Source organism: Jaculus jaculus, chromosome 3 (assembly GCF_020740685.1).
Source record: "Jaculus jaculus isolate mJacJac1 chromosome 3, mJacJac1.mat.Y.cur, whole genome shotgun sequence".
Lineage (NCBI taxonomy): Eukaryota > Metazoa > Chordata > Mammalia > Rodentia > Dipodidae > Jaculus > Jaculus jaculus.
This window is the reverse complement of record NC_059104.1, coordinates 30,309,593-30,323,245: the sequence shown is the minus strand read 5'-3', so window position 1 is coordinate 30,323,245 and position 13,653 is coordinate 30,309,593.

Below are 13,653 nucleotides of genomic sequence, written 5' to 3'. Positions count from 1 at the left end.
TTAATTTAACATTTAAATTATATTTCTTGGGTGAGAAGATGGCTCAGCAATTAAAGGTGTTTGCTTGAAAAGTCTGTTCAATTCCCCAGCTGTGTGCAAATTTACAATAGAAAAGAATTCAGAACGATCTGCAACTGAGGAATATTTAAATAAAAAATCTCAATATCCTTGTGGACCTTAATTTAACATTTAAATTATATTTCTTGGGTGAGAAGATGGCTCAGCAATTGAAGGTGTTTGCTTGAAAAGTCTGTTCAATTCCCCAGTAACCAATAAAGCATGATGCATAAGTGGCTCATGCAGCTGGAGTTTGTTTGCAGTGGAAGAGGCCCTAGCAAGTCCATTCTCTCTCTCATTCTCTCCCTCTCTCTCTCTCTCTCTCTCTCCCTCTCTCTCAAAATGAAATTATATTTCTAAAGAGAAAAGGCTATAGTTAGATGGGAACATCTCTGTACTCACAGTAATTTTCTTTTGGAAATTATATTTACTGCATGCAATAATAACTTTTATGTATTTAACTTAAATATGAAAGCTAAAACTAGAAAGGAAAGAAGGAATAAAAATGTGAGAGGCTAGAGAGATGGCTCAGCAGTTAAGACACTTGCCTGCAAAGCCAATTCCCCAGGACCTACATAAAGCCAGATGCACAAAGTGGCACGTGCATCTGGAGTTTATTTACAGTGGCAGGAAGTCCTGGTGTGCCTATTCTCTCTTTTTCTATCTACCTCTGTCTCCCTGTCTCTCAAATAAATGAATAAAAATATTTTTCCAGGTGTGATGGCATGTTCCTTTAACACCAGCACTTGGAATCAGAGTTAGGAAGATTATTGTGAGTTTGAAGCCAACCTGAGACTATGTAGTGAATTCCAGGCCAGCCTGGGCTAGAGTGAGACCCTACCTCATAAAACCAAGAAAAAGAAAAGTGAATATTGGCATTTAGATAGTCTCCTTGTATTTATTTAGCTTTAAATATTCTCTAACTACTAGTAAGGTAGACCAACTCTAACATGGATCCTAAAGATACCTGTTGCCCCTTTCAATTCACACCTTGATATATAATCTTATCCTCTTGAAAGCTGTTATTGTTTCTAACCAACAGACTATATCCATGGTGATAGGATGTTGCTTTCATAGTTAGGTTACAGAAGATGGATACTTCACTACCACAGGCAGACTTTCTCTACTTACATAACGGCGTCATGCTTTGATATCAAGCACCCATGAGCTCTCTCATCACCTGGAAGGTAAACTGAAAGCACCCTCCAGTCAATGGACATTGAGGAAGAGAGCACTGTAAGGAAAGGAGTGTTGCTCCAAAGCACCAACCAAGCTTAGAAATGATTCCTTCTCTAGGTCTCTGCTGGCTAGCCTTCCTAGTGCTAGAAAGTGCTACACTAGCTGCTGGGGGATGATGGCACCAACAGTGTGAACAAGCAAGAAGATCCTGAAAGATATAAAACTAACCAGTTGGACCAGATGTATACACCTGTGCAACAGTGGCACACAAGCTATCTGGGTAATCAATGGCTCTCTGATTGGACATGAGGCCCACCCAGTGGGGAGAACTCATACCTAGTACTGAGAACCAAGCCAGAGTCCTATGGACAGGAAAGCCATAAACTCAAAAGAGAAGCTCCGACTGGTCTTTAGCCAAGAAAAGTGACTATACCCATTAAAATTTCTCTTAAATATCGGTGCTTATCCTCTTTAATCCATGCTGCTCTCACTCTTAGTTGGAGAATCTGGTTTATTTGTTTGTTTATAGATAGCAGCAAAAATTGAGAACCAAATCCATCAATATGAGAAGGAAAGATAGCTGACTGCCTAGTGCAAGACAAGCCACCTCTATCATGTGTGCCAGGCCCCAGGAGATATTACAGGAGAAGTGGTGACTTAAATATCAGTGCTCCTTTCCCTGCTAGCCTGACAACCAGCTCCAGGGAAACAACAGACACTGAGGACACACAAAACTCATCAAAGCAGAAATTCTGAGATTTCAGAGAGCTCAACACTAAAGTAGGCTTACAACACACCCACCAAGGCTTAAGGAACATTGCAGAAGAGGGAATGAAAAGACTGTAAGAGCCACAGAGTGGGAAGAAGTAAGCTGAAACATTGCCATCCCTTCCCATCACAGAGACTTACTGGTGCATTTATGACCCCACAGTGAATACCAATAATCCCCTGATGAGGGCCCTCAGTAGAAAAAGGCTGGGAGAGGGGATATTAGAGGCTAACCTAAGGGGAATATAATCAACATGTGATTTTGTCATACAATAAAGTTGATAATTAATAAAAATTATATATATATATATCAGGTGTGATGGCACACACTTTTAATTCCAGCACTCAGAAGGCAGAAGTAAGTGAATCACTGTGAGTTACAGGCCACCCTGAGACTACAAAGTGAATTCCAAATCAGCCTGGACCCACCCCCCACCAAAAACAAAAAGAAAAGAAAACGAAAAGGAAAGAAATGGATCCTTCGTCCACCAGATGACATCCTTCTTTGATTAGAAGTTTACAGAAGAACATAAGCAGGAGACCTTGTTGAACTGTATGCAGAACCCTGACCTTCAGAAACTGTGAAATAATATAAGTGTGTTGCTTTAAGCTACTAAAATTTGAAATAATATGCTGGAGGGCCACAACTAACTAGCACATGAAGGCATTATTTTTTCTAGCATCTTAAGAATCAAATAAAATGGACTTAAATGCTATGGAATTTAAACATATCCTAAACATAAACCATTAAAAGCCGAACTCTTAGCTGGGCGTGGTGGTACATGCCTTTAATCCCAGTACTCAGGAGGCAGAGGTAGGAGGATCACTGAGTTCAAGGTCACCCTGAGTCTACATAGTGAATTCTAGGTCAGCCTGGGCTAGAGTGAGACTCTACCTCGAAAAAACAACAACAGGGCTGGAGAGATGGCTTAGTGGTTAAGCGCTTGCCTGTGAAGCCTAAGGACCCAGGTTCAAGGCTTGATTCCCCAGGTCCCACGTTAGCCAGATGCACAAGGGGGCGCATGTGTCTGGAGTTCGTTTGCAGTGGCTGGAGGCCCTGGCGCACCCGTTCTCAATCTCTCTCTTTCTGTCTCTTTCTCTCTCTCTGTCATTCTCAAATAAATTAATGAAAAATGAACAAAAAAAAAAAGAAAGAAAGAAAAGAAAAAACAACAACAACAAAAAAAGCTGAACTCGTGCCCTGAGAAAGACGACTAAGGAAAGGTGTGGGTGGTGTTTTCCCTATGCTGCCCAGGGTATTTGCATGATTTCTTTGGAGTATGAGATTATTGTGGCTACTTCAACATCTGAGTTTCTAATCCTTCTGCTATCCAAGAATATGAAGTAATCTGAGAGGTAGAACATTCATCCTTGGATCAAAAACCTGTCATAAATATACTTGGGAAAGATATTGAGTCTGCTATACAGGCTTGCTCCCAGATAGGGAGACTATATAAGATACACTGAAGACTTGCTACACTCTGTAAGACACAATAGTATTCAAGAGCCCTAATGATGATTCTATGTTGTCTGAGGAGCCCATACATAGAAGCCTTTCAAACAGGCATGATGTCCTCCATGTATGGGGACTCACTTCTGGGGTTTGCCTAAGGCTGGGCTTTAGGAACTATGGATTGTGGTGAAGTGTACAAAAAAGGTTCATCCTTAACCACTTCACTCAGAGCAATTATGTTTGGAGAAAGAGTAAGAGATTGCATTTAGGTAGACATATATGGCTTTTTATAACAGAATTTTCCAAGACCAAAATATATTAATTTTTTAAAATATATATGTATATGATGACATCAGACAGAGGCTCAAGAAGAATGGAGAAGCACTTAGGAAAGTGTCTGAGTAGACCCAGACAATGAAAAGGATGTGCTTTTGTGTTCTTGCATATTAATTCTTCTCTCTCTTACTCTAACCCTTGGTTCTACTCCATTTAAGTTTCTTCAGCTGGCTGAATATTGGCCCCATCTGTCAATGGAGCTGAGTTCACATCCAACATTGGAAAAAGCAGTCACAATCACACTATCATTTCACCAAGATTATTGAAGCACAGCCCATGGACCTTGGAGTTGAAGAGAAGAAGCTAAGGCGGCTCTTAAAGATGTGCTTTCAGTTCTGAAGACACACAGTGTGTTCAAACAAGTACGACAGATGAGAAATAATACCCACGTTATTAGTGAGCTTTCTTGATTGACCCACATTTAGAATGTTTCAGCAGGGCTGGAGAGATGGCTTAGCAGTTAAGGCATTTGCCTGCAAAGCCAAAGCACCCAGGTTCGATTACACAGAACCCATGTTAGCCAGATGCACAAGGGGGCAAATATGTCTGGAGTTCGTTTGTAGTGGCTGGAGGCCCCCATTCTCTCCCTCCCTCTCTCTCTCTCTCTCCCTCTTTCCCCCTCCTTCTCTGTCAAATAAATAAATAAATAAAAATAGAATGTTTCAGCAGTTGTCAGTATGGGGAAAATGCATCACCTTGCTAAGAGAATGTGAAGGAGAGTCAGGTGTTAACAATGAGAAACTTTCTGAACCCAGTCATGGATTAAAAGTCAAGCCGGGTGTGGTGGCACATGCCTTTAATCCCAGCACTCGGGAGGCAGAGGGAGGAGGATTGCCATGAGTTCAAGGCCACCCTAAGATGACAGAGTTAATTCCAGGTCAGCCTGGACCAGAGTGAGACCCTACCTCGAAAAACCAAAAAAAAAAAAAAGTCTAAATCACAGATACAATCTCATTGTGCAATGCATGTGATTATAAATAATAGCTGTAAATGCTTTCCCATTGGTTCTATACTTGTCAACTCAGGCTACCATAATAAAATACAGACTGAGGGCTACAGAGAGGCTTAGCAGTTAAAGCGCTTGCCTGTGAAACCTAACGACTCATGTTCAACTCTCCCAGTCCCACGGAAGTCAGACACACAGTGATGCAAGCACACAAGGCTATACATACACACAAGGGGCCCACATGGCTGGAGTCGACGGCAGAGACCAGAGGCCCTGGTGCACCAATGTTCTCTCTTCCTCTCTCACTCTCGCCTATATACAGATATGTGAATATGTATAAAATGTCAAGCATATGGTGGTTCACTCCTTTAACCCCGGCACTGGGGAGGCAGAGGTAGGAGGATTACTCTGAGTTCAAGGCCACCCTGTAACTACATAGTGAATTCTAGGTCAGCCTGGACTACAGCAAGACGCAAGACCCTATCATGAAAAACCTAAACCAAACCAAACCTTTATTTCCTCACAGCTCTGGGGAACTATGAGATCAAGGTACCAGCAGGATTGAGTCCTGGTGAAGGCTTTTCCTAACTTGCAGATGGCAGTGTTCCCATCACACCCTCACAAAGCAGAGCAACAGCAGAGAGCAGCAGAGTGAGAGAGCACTTTCTGGTGTCTGTTCATCAAAGAATAATCCATTACTGGAGTCTCAAGTTCATGGTGTCACGTAAACCTCATTCCCTCTTAAAGTCCCATCTCCAACTATTATCACACTGGTGTTTGCAGTTTCTACATATGAATTTTTGAAGGACACAGATAATCAGTCCATAGCAAGCTCATTGTCCCTTACATCTTTTCTCGTGGTGAATTTTAACTCCATGTTTTCTACAGAATAACATTTAAGCCTAATCTTTACACAGTATCTTCCCCATGCCACAGAATTTTGGCATGCAGTGAGCATTTCTGGTGATTATCATTATATTCAACGTTTTAGCTTATAGAAACATGATAATAAAAAAGTAGGTTATATTCCCACTATGCCTGTTTAAAATACTTTCTGTTTCACATAGTACTGATGACAAGTGCTATAACACAGTCATGTAAGATGGATTCAAATATGGCTTTAAGTGTAATAAAATGTAGTTTTCACAAGTAAGGTCAAACTATCAAGCTTCACTCTACTACAAATCCCAGTTACCTTATATACGAAAACTTACGCTGAATGGCCTAAAATAAGGTCATTAGACCCTGAAGCTTTCACAACCTCCTCCTTTTCTCTGTAACAAGTGCTCACTATTATGGGAAGAATGCCTGCCTTTTCTCTGCAGCTTTACAGAGCTTTAAGGCAGTGGGGTTTTTAATCACATCCTTTTCTTGCCTGCACTTCTGACTTCTCTAAGTTGGCAACAGAATTTTAAGTTCATCTCTGAGATAGCATTGCTCCTTAACCTTGGGCAGTTTAAAAGTCTCTAGCAGGGCATTTCTAGGCATTTTATTGTTTCATTCCTTTATTCTCATGTCAAGGACAAGTGGACTTGAGCCAAAACACAAAGTTAGAGCAGAACCCTTACTCTATTTCCAGATCAGCTAAACCAATTAAAACAATTTAATTAAAACTTATTTTCTTTCTTTCCTGCAGAAGGGTCCCTGGTGCAGCTGTTGCAATCAGTATGTGGGTCCAGAATCATTAACTCTTCCTGGGACATTTTCAGAATGGCAAGTCCAGCACATGAGGATACTGCTTTTACCTTAAATTGCCAGTGTTGTTTTCTAGTAAATGACTGCTTGAAATTACAGATTTTCTTCTTCTGGAAAGGGGGGAAAGCTGGGCCCATTCTCGGTTTTAAAAATTAGTGAAAAAATTAGTGCTTCAGAGGGACATATGCCTCCAATAAACTCTTGACATTTGTGCATCTCCATCCACTCATTTAAACAGGTGCAATGCGTTCCTGCTACAATCAGACAGGTCTTCTCATCACATCAATTACATGCTTTTACCTTGAATTCTTTTTAACTAAAATTTCCCAATAAGAATGATGCCTACTTTTTCTCCTGTTATGTTTACCTTGAGCATTCCTTCCTGTAGGTTATAGTGTTGGCAAAACAATCCTGTATCACATACATATATATATATATATATATATATATATATATACACATGAATAGCAAAAATAATCATGAAACTTATACATATGATATAGGCAAAATAATTCATTTGTATACAAGAAAGTTCAGTGAGACCTACCTTTTCTCTCTTTTTAAAAAATATTTTATTTTAGAGCTGGGCATGGTGGCACACGCCTTTAATTCCAGCACTCGGAAGGCAGAGGTAGGAGGATAGCCATGAGTTTGAGGCCAGCCTGAGATTACATAGTGAATTCCAAGTCAGCCTAGGCTAGAGTGAGACCCTACTTCAACCCCCCCAACTAATAATAAATAAATAAAATATTTTATTTTATTTATTTGACAGAGAAGAAAAGAAACAAATAGAAGAAGGGCAAATCAGGGCCTCTAACCCTGCAAACAAACTCCAGACACATGTGCCATCTTGTACATCTGGCTTACATGGGTCCTAGGGAATTGAACATGGGTCCTTTGGCTTTGTAGGCAAATGCCTTAACCACTAAGCAATCTCTCCATCCCTGTCTTTTTCTCTTGATCCACTCATTTACTTTGGGCTTCTTAAAGCTACCCTTAAGATTCAGCTTCATTGTGAAGGTAGAATTTAAGTAACTTTCTTTAACCTATAAAGTTGTATTTAATTTCACGACTCACTTTTACTCTTCTTTTTTAAAAAAATATTTTATTTTTATTTATTTATTTGAGAGAGAAAGAGAGAGAAAGAAACACAAAAATAGGCAGGCAGAGAGAGAGAGAGAATGGCTGTACCAGGGCGTCCAGCCACTGTAAACGAACTCCAGATGTGTGCGCCTCCTGTGTATCTGGCTTAAATGGGTCCTGGGTAGTCGAACATGGGTCCTTTGGCTTTGCACCTTAACTGCTAAGCCATCGCTCCAGCCCTCTTTTACTCTTCTTTACCTTTTCTGGATTCATAACATCTTTACTGAAACAAGAGCAGGAAAAGTTGTTTTCATTTTCTCTCACTTAGAATGAGGTTTGCCTAAAAGCAACAGAAACTCTCAGAGGCTTACACAAATGGCTTCTTTGGCTTGTACAGAAGTCAGAAACTAGGCGACACTGATAAAGCAGCCAAGAACACCTTATAGGACCCTGGTTGTACTTGTTCTCTGTCAAGCTAAGCAGATGGCCTTGAATTCATGCATAGAGGACAAGTCTAAGAACTCCACACACCATGTTCCAGGCAAGCTAATGAAGGAAAAGGACAAAAGTCTTACACTAGAAGAGCCTGTGTTATTTTGAAAAGTTCTGCAGGATGTGCAATCTGGTGACTTTTGTATACATTGCTTGGGATTCAGCTAAGTAGAAAGGAGTCCCAGAATGTGAGCAGCTTTTCTAGATACCTAGCTCCTTCACTTTTGAGGTTAAAAGAGATGAAAATATGCATTTAGTGGGCAATTAATTATAACTTCCAGAGCCTCCCAATATCCATAGTCACATTTGTCTTAGTATTTTATCCCTTGACAAATCCTTTAAAATTCAGGAAGAAATTTTATTTGTCACGATAATGGTCCTGTAGCATGTACAATACTCTAGAATAGCAAGGAATGATTTCACCTAGAATCCCAATACTGGCTCCCATTGAGAAGTGTGTCAGCCATGGGGAACTTTTTTTTTTTTTTAATTTTTATTTATTTATTTATTTGAGAGCCACAGACACAGAGAGACAGACAGATAGAGGAAGAGAGAGAGAATGGGCGCGCCAGGGCTTCCAGCCTCTGCAAACGAACTCCAGACGCGTGCGCCCCCTTGTGCATCTGGCTAACGTGGGACCTGGGGAACCGAGCCTCGAACCGGGGTCCTTAGGCTTCACAGGCAAGCGCTTAACCGCTAAGCCATCTCTCCAGCCCAGCCATGGGGAACTTTTGAAAAGAGGTCCTATTCTAAATTCCTATCCATTCTTCTAGATTGAATTGTGAATTTCTGGAACAGTACACCTTTCACCACATAGAATCCTTCCCTCTCCAATTATTTAGCTACTTCCTTGCAAAATGTCCAGTATACAAGTGGTACAGGAACTGTGCTAGCAGTAGTAACAGAACTCATTTGGAAAAAAAAAAAGTGAAGTCAGTTGGCATCTATCAGATCTTGCTGGTAAGGGTAGCTAAGACTCTTCATTTATCATCCTTGTACCCAGGTTGGGATCCTTGGAAATTTCTAGTCTACTTACTAATTCTCCACTACTACATCATACTGAAGCATTGGGGTAGCAGTCCTCAAGGTGCCTTCAAGGTTGTGTGGATTTGCAGCACTATTTAGGTTCCAAGGATTGCTTTGAGGGGGTTGAATAGTAGCATACAGATTTGATTTGTCCTGGGATTTTGCTGCTGTTGTTGTTTTGAGGCAGAGTCTCACTCTAGCCCTAGGCTGGCCTTAAACTCACAGCCATCCTCCTATCTCTGCCTTCTGAGTACTGGGATTAAAATCTTGCACCACCACACCCAGCTGTCCTGGGATTTTTAAAATTTGTGTGGTTAAACAACACAAGTTCCTCAAAATTTGGTAGACTTCTGAGCTATTTGCTTGAGCCAATTCTCTGAGTAATAAACATTCAAAGCCTTTTTTAAAGCCATAGGTTTATATATTAAAGCCTTTATAAATTGATCATTATTTCTAAACTCCCACAGGCTCTTACCACAGTCTCTTGTGGTAATTAAAAATAAATTGTGTGGTGAGATAAGCACAATAAAAATTAATACATATTATTTTTTCCAGGAATTATTACCTAAAACTTTATCTTATAAGCTGGCTACTGTTTAGCTATTGTAAACAATATTATTATTAACTTATTTAACCTTGTGAGGCTCAAACCATTTTGAGTTTAACTCAACCAAGTTACTTCCTAATCCCTTGCTGACAGATGTCTAAATGTAGATTCAGTTTATGTATCTCTTACATGAGTAGAAGGAGGAGGAGAGAAGAAAGAGTATATCTTATCACTGCTCTCTGTCTACACCATTTTCTGTAACGTAACCACCTTGGTTTGTATATTGTCAATACCTGGTTTAGTGACAGAGTAACTAAATATGATCATCTGAAATATAAGAGTCACCTCAACATGTCTACGAATTATGCTAAAATGACTTGAGTAAATTCGAGTTTTGTTTTCTTCAACAGAGGTATGGAAGCAAGCAGCCTAGTGGTTTATGAAATCATCACTGTTATAATTTCCCTTTTTCTTCTTGTTCCATCAAAATTAATATGTAATTTTTTTCTTAAACCTCTTGTCTTGTGGACAGAAATCACATGATCATCTCAGATGCAGAAAGGCATTCCCAAAGTTCAACATGGCTTCATGATAAAAAGCTTGAAGAAACTAGAAATAGAAGGAACATATCTTATACAATAAAAGCTGTATATGACAAACCTAGAGTCAACATTATACTAAACGTATTTAATGTATGACATTATACTAAAAGTAATGTACAGATTCAATGCAATCCCCATCAGAATACCAATGACATACTTCACAGAAAGAGAAAAACACAATCTTAAGATGCATATGGAAAAGCAGTCAAAAATGGACAAAGCAATCCAAAGCAAAAAGAGCACTGCTATAGGTATCATAATTCCTGACCTCAACTTATACTACAGAACCATAATGACAAAGACAGCATTATATTGGCACCAAGACAGACATGCAGACCAATGGAACAGAACAGAGGCCCCAGAAAGAAACCCACATAGCAATAGCCACCAAGCTCTGACAAAGGTATCAAAAACACAAACTGGAAGAAAGGCAGCCTGTTAGCAAATGGTGATAGGGAAACTTGATACCCACATTCAGAAGAGGAAAATTAGATCCATATCTCTCACCTAGCACAACAATTACAATGGATCAAATACCTTAACTTAAAACATAAAACTGTTAGAAACATAAAGAACACATTTGAAGACAAAAGCATAGGCAAGAACCTTCTGATCAGGATTCTACTAGCACATCAAATAATTTCAAGAATTGACCTGTAGGATTATATGAAATTAAAAGTGTTCTTAATAGTTAAGCAAACTATCAGTAGAGTGAATGGACAACACACCAATTGGGACAACATATTCACCAGTTGCACTTCAGACCAGGGATTACAGGAGCCAAGAGTAGATAAGGGGTATCAACAAAAACAAAATGTGCAAAAAATTCACATTCTTAGCACTCTACAGAAACACATAAAAACAAATTATTGCCTTGTTGATGCAAAATAGCTGTTTTTTGTCTTCATTCTCATTGCTTACTAGACAACTTGTAAAGAACTTCCATGGATGGGTGATTATTATTAAACATTCATCATCCATGTCAAGACTTTTTGTTTTGTAGGTAGATTTACTTCTTATTTCATGAGCTGCATTTTTTTAAAATTAGTTTTGTACTCAGTGAATACAGTCAAGTTGGTACTATTGTTAGCCTCCTCCCTGTCCTCCCCCACCCCCAGCCCCTCCTTGTTGGGGTATATGGGTTATACATTGTGGGGTTAGTCCTCAGTTATGGGTAGGAGGAAATGTCTCTGTGTATCATGACCTGTCAAGACTCTTGATCAATAAAAAGTCCTCTTGCAAATATCTTTTCATAATCTCAGAGCACATCCAAGTTTTATAAAAGAAATCAAGGTTTTGTGCTGCCAGACACTGATACAATTTGGAAGTTATTTTTAAGAAAAAGGGCTATGAAATTATAAAATAAAATCAACTCTAAAAGTAGATACTTGTTTATCTTATGCATGGGTATGGTGTATGTGTGGTATGGGTATATAGTGTATTATGTGTTTTTTTCTTAATATGAAGATACATGTACTCTGCGCAATGTGCAGAGACTAGAGGACAAAACTGGATGTCCTCCTCCATCACCCATCCGCATGTTTCTTTGAGACAGAGGCTCTTGCTGAGCCTGGAGATACCATGTTGAGTCATATTGTCACAGTAGTGTGGTCCAGTGACTCTCCTGTCCCCACTCCCCATCCTCAGGATTAGGGCTTCCGTTGCACATGATCTTACCCAGTTTTCTATGTGGGTGCTGGAGCTTAGTTTAGACTCAGGCACTGATGCTTGTGCAGCAAGTGCCCTTTCCTAGTGAACCATCTCCCCAGTCTACGGGTATTTATTTACAATAAAAAAGAAGTCTATCACACATTTTTATCGGTTGATAAATACTTCAAACATGACAAAACTCAGAAAACAAACATACCTTGTTAACTAATTGCTTGACTCATTATTATATATATTTCCCCCAGAAGTTGGGGCTGCATGTTCATTGACTGCTCTTTCATATGACCACTGTTGCATAATACTTTTGACAGCAACATCAGGAAAGTAATTCCACCCATATGGTTGATACAAAGCGTTTTGTTATCATTTACAGCATTGAAAAGTTGATTTCTGTTACACACCCTGAAATTAGTAACATCACTCAGCATTTAAGTGTGTGTTGGTTTGGTGAACTATCAAATTTCTGCCTTAGGACATTTCAAGTTTTCTTATACTGTGACATTTGATGGGGGATACTCATTAGAGGTGCAACTATTTTTTTCTTTATGCTGTTTATTACTATTAGCTAGTACAATAAACACAGGAATTAAAAATAAAAGCAGAGCATACTGGCACACACCTTTAATCCCAGTACTCTGGAGGCAGAGGTAGGAGAATCGCCATAAGTTCAAGGCCATCCTGAGACTACACAGTGAATTCCAGGTCAACTGGGCTAGAGTGAAATCCAATCTCAAAAAATGAAAAAAAATTTTAAAATGCTAAAGAAAAAAATATTTAAAGATCTTAAAATAAAAGTAGGTTAAAAACGAAGTTTTATTTGAGTGCTGAATAGATTTTCAACTCAGGAGACATAGTCCAAAACCAAATGTTCCACCAAGGGTCAGAGACTTAGAACTTTTCAAATGAGAGAACTAGAGGATTATACACACAGCTGGCCCATCTTTGTGGAGAGGAAAGAGACTAAGTGAGTATAGGGACCAGAAACTAACACAATTCAGGATGTTCATACATTTTACAAGTCCACTGACCTGTCAAGCAATGTTGAACAGTGACTAAACTGATAACCTTACAGTAGGTTATCAGAAGTATATAAGGAGGCTTGGGACTTGGCTCAGTGGATAACACAACTGCCACGTAAGCAAGATAGATTACCAGGCTTTGATTCTCCAGACCCCAGGCTGAGGTGGGCTTCTGTGATCCCAGCACACTGACATGGATGGCTGGTGAGCTAGGAGGTTAGTGATGGGAGAATTTCCTGGGAGCCAATGGTGATCAGTGCTTCAAAGAACAGTAGAGCAAGAACCCAGAACAAGAACCTGTCTCAAATGAGGTGAATAGGTGAGGAGCTCCTCCAAAAATGTCCTCTGACCTCCACATGTGCACCGTGGTATGAACATGCACACACACGAATAAATAGTAACATTTAAAAATTTTAAAGTACATCAGTCTGCATTGTTCTTTGTGTAAGGTTATATGGTTCTGGTAGTCTTTGGGGATAGTGACCATCATTGAATTATGCAAAATAACCCTTCCTTTAAAACTTCTAATTTTCTTTCCTTTCTTTTTCTTCTCCTAATTTATTCCTTGACAATTTTTATATATCTATGGTGCATTTTGATCCCCACTTACCTTCTCTTATCCATCCCTCCTCTCCTGCTCAACCTCTTCTTCCCAAGTAGCCCCACTTCTGTCTTGATACCTTTTCTTTTGTGACCCACTGAGTTTAATCAGGGTTGGTTCCATGGATATGGGTGGGGTCTATTTATGAGAACATGGGCAACTTTCAAGTGGCCACACCTTT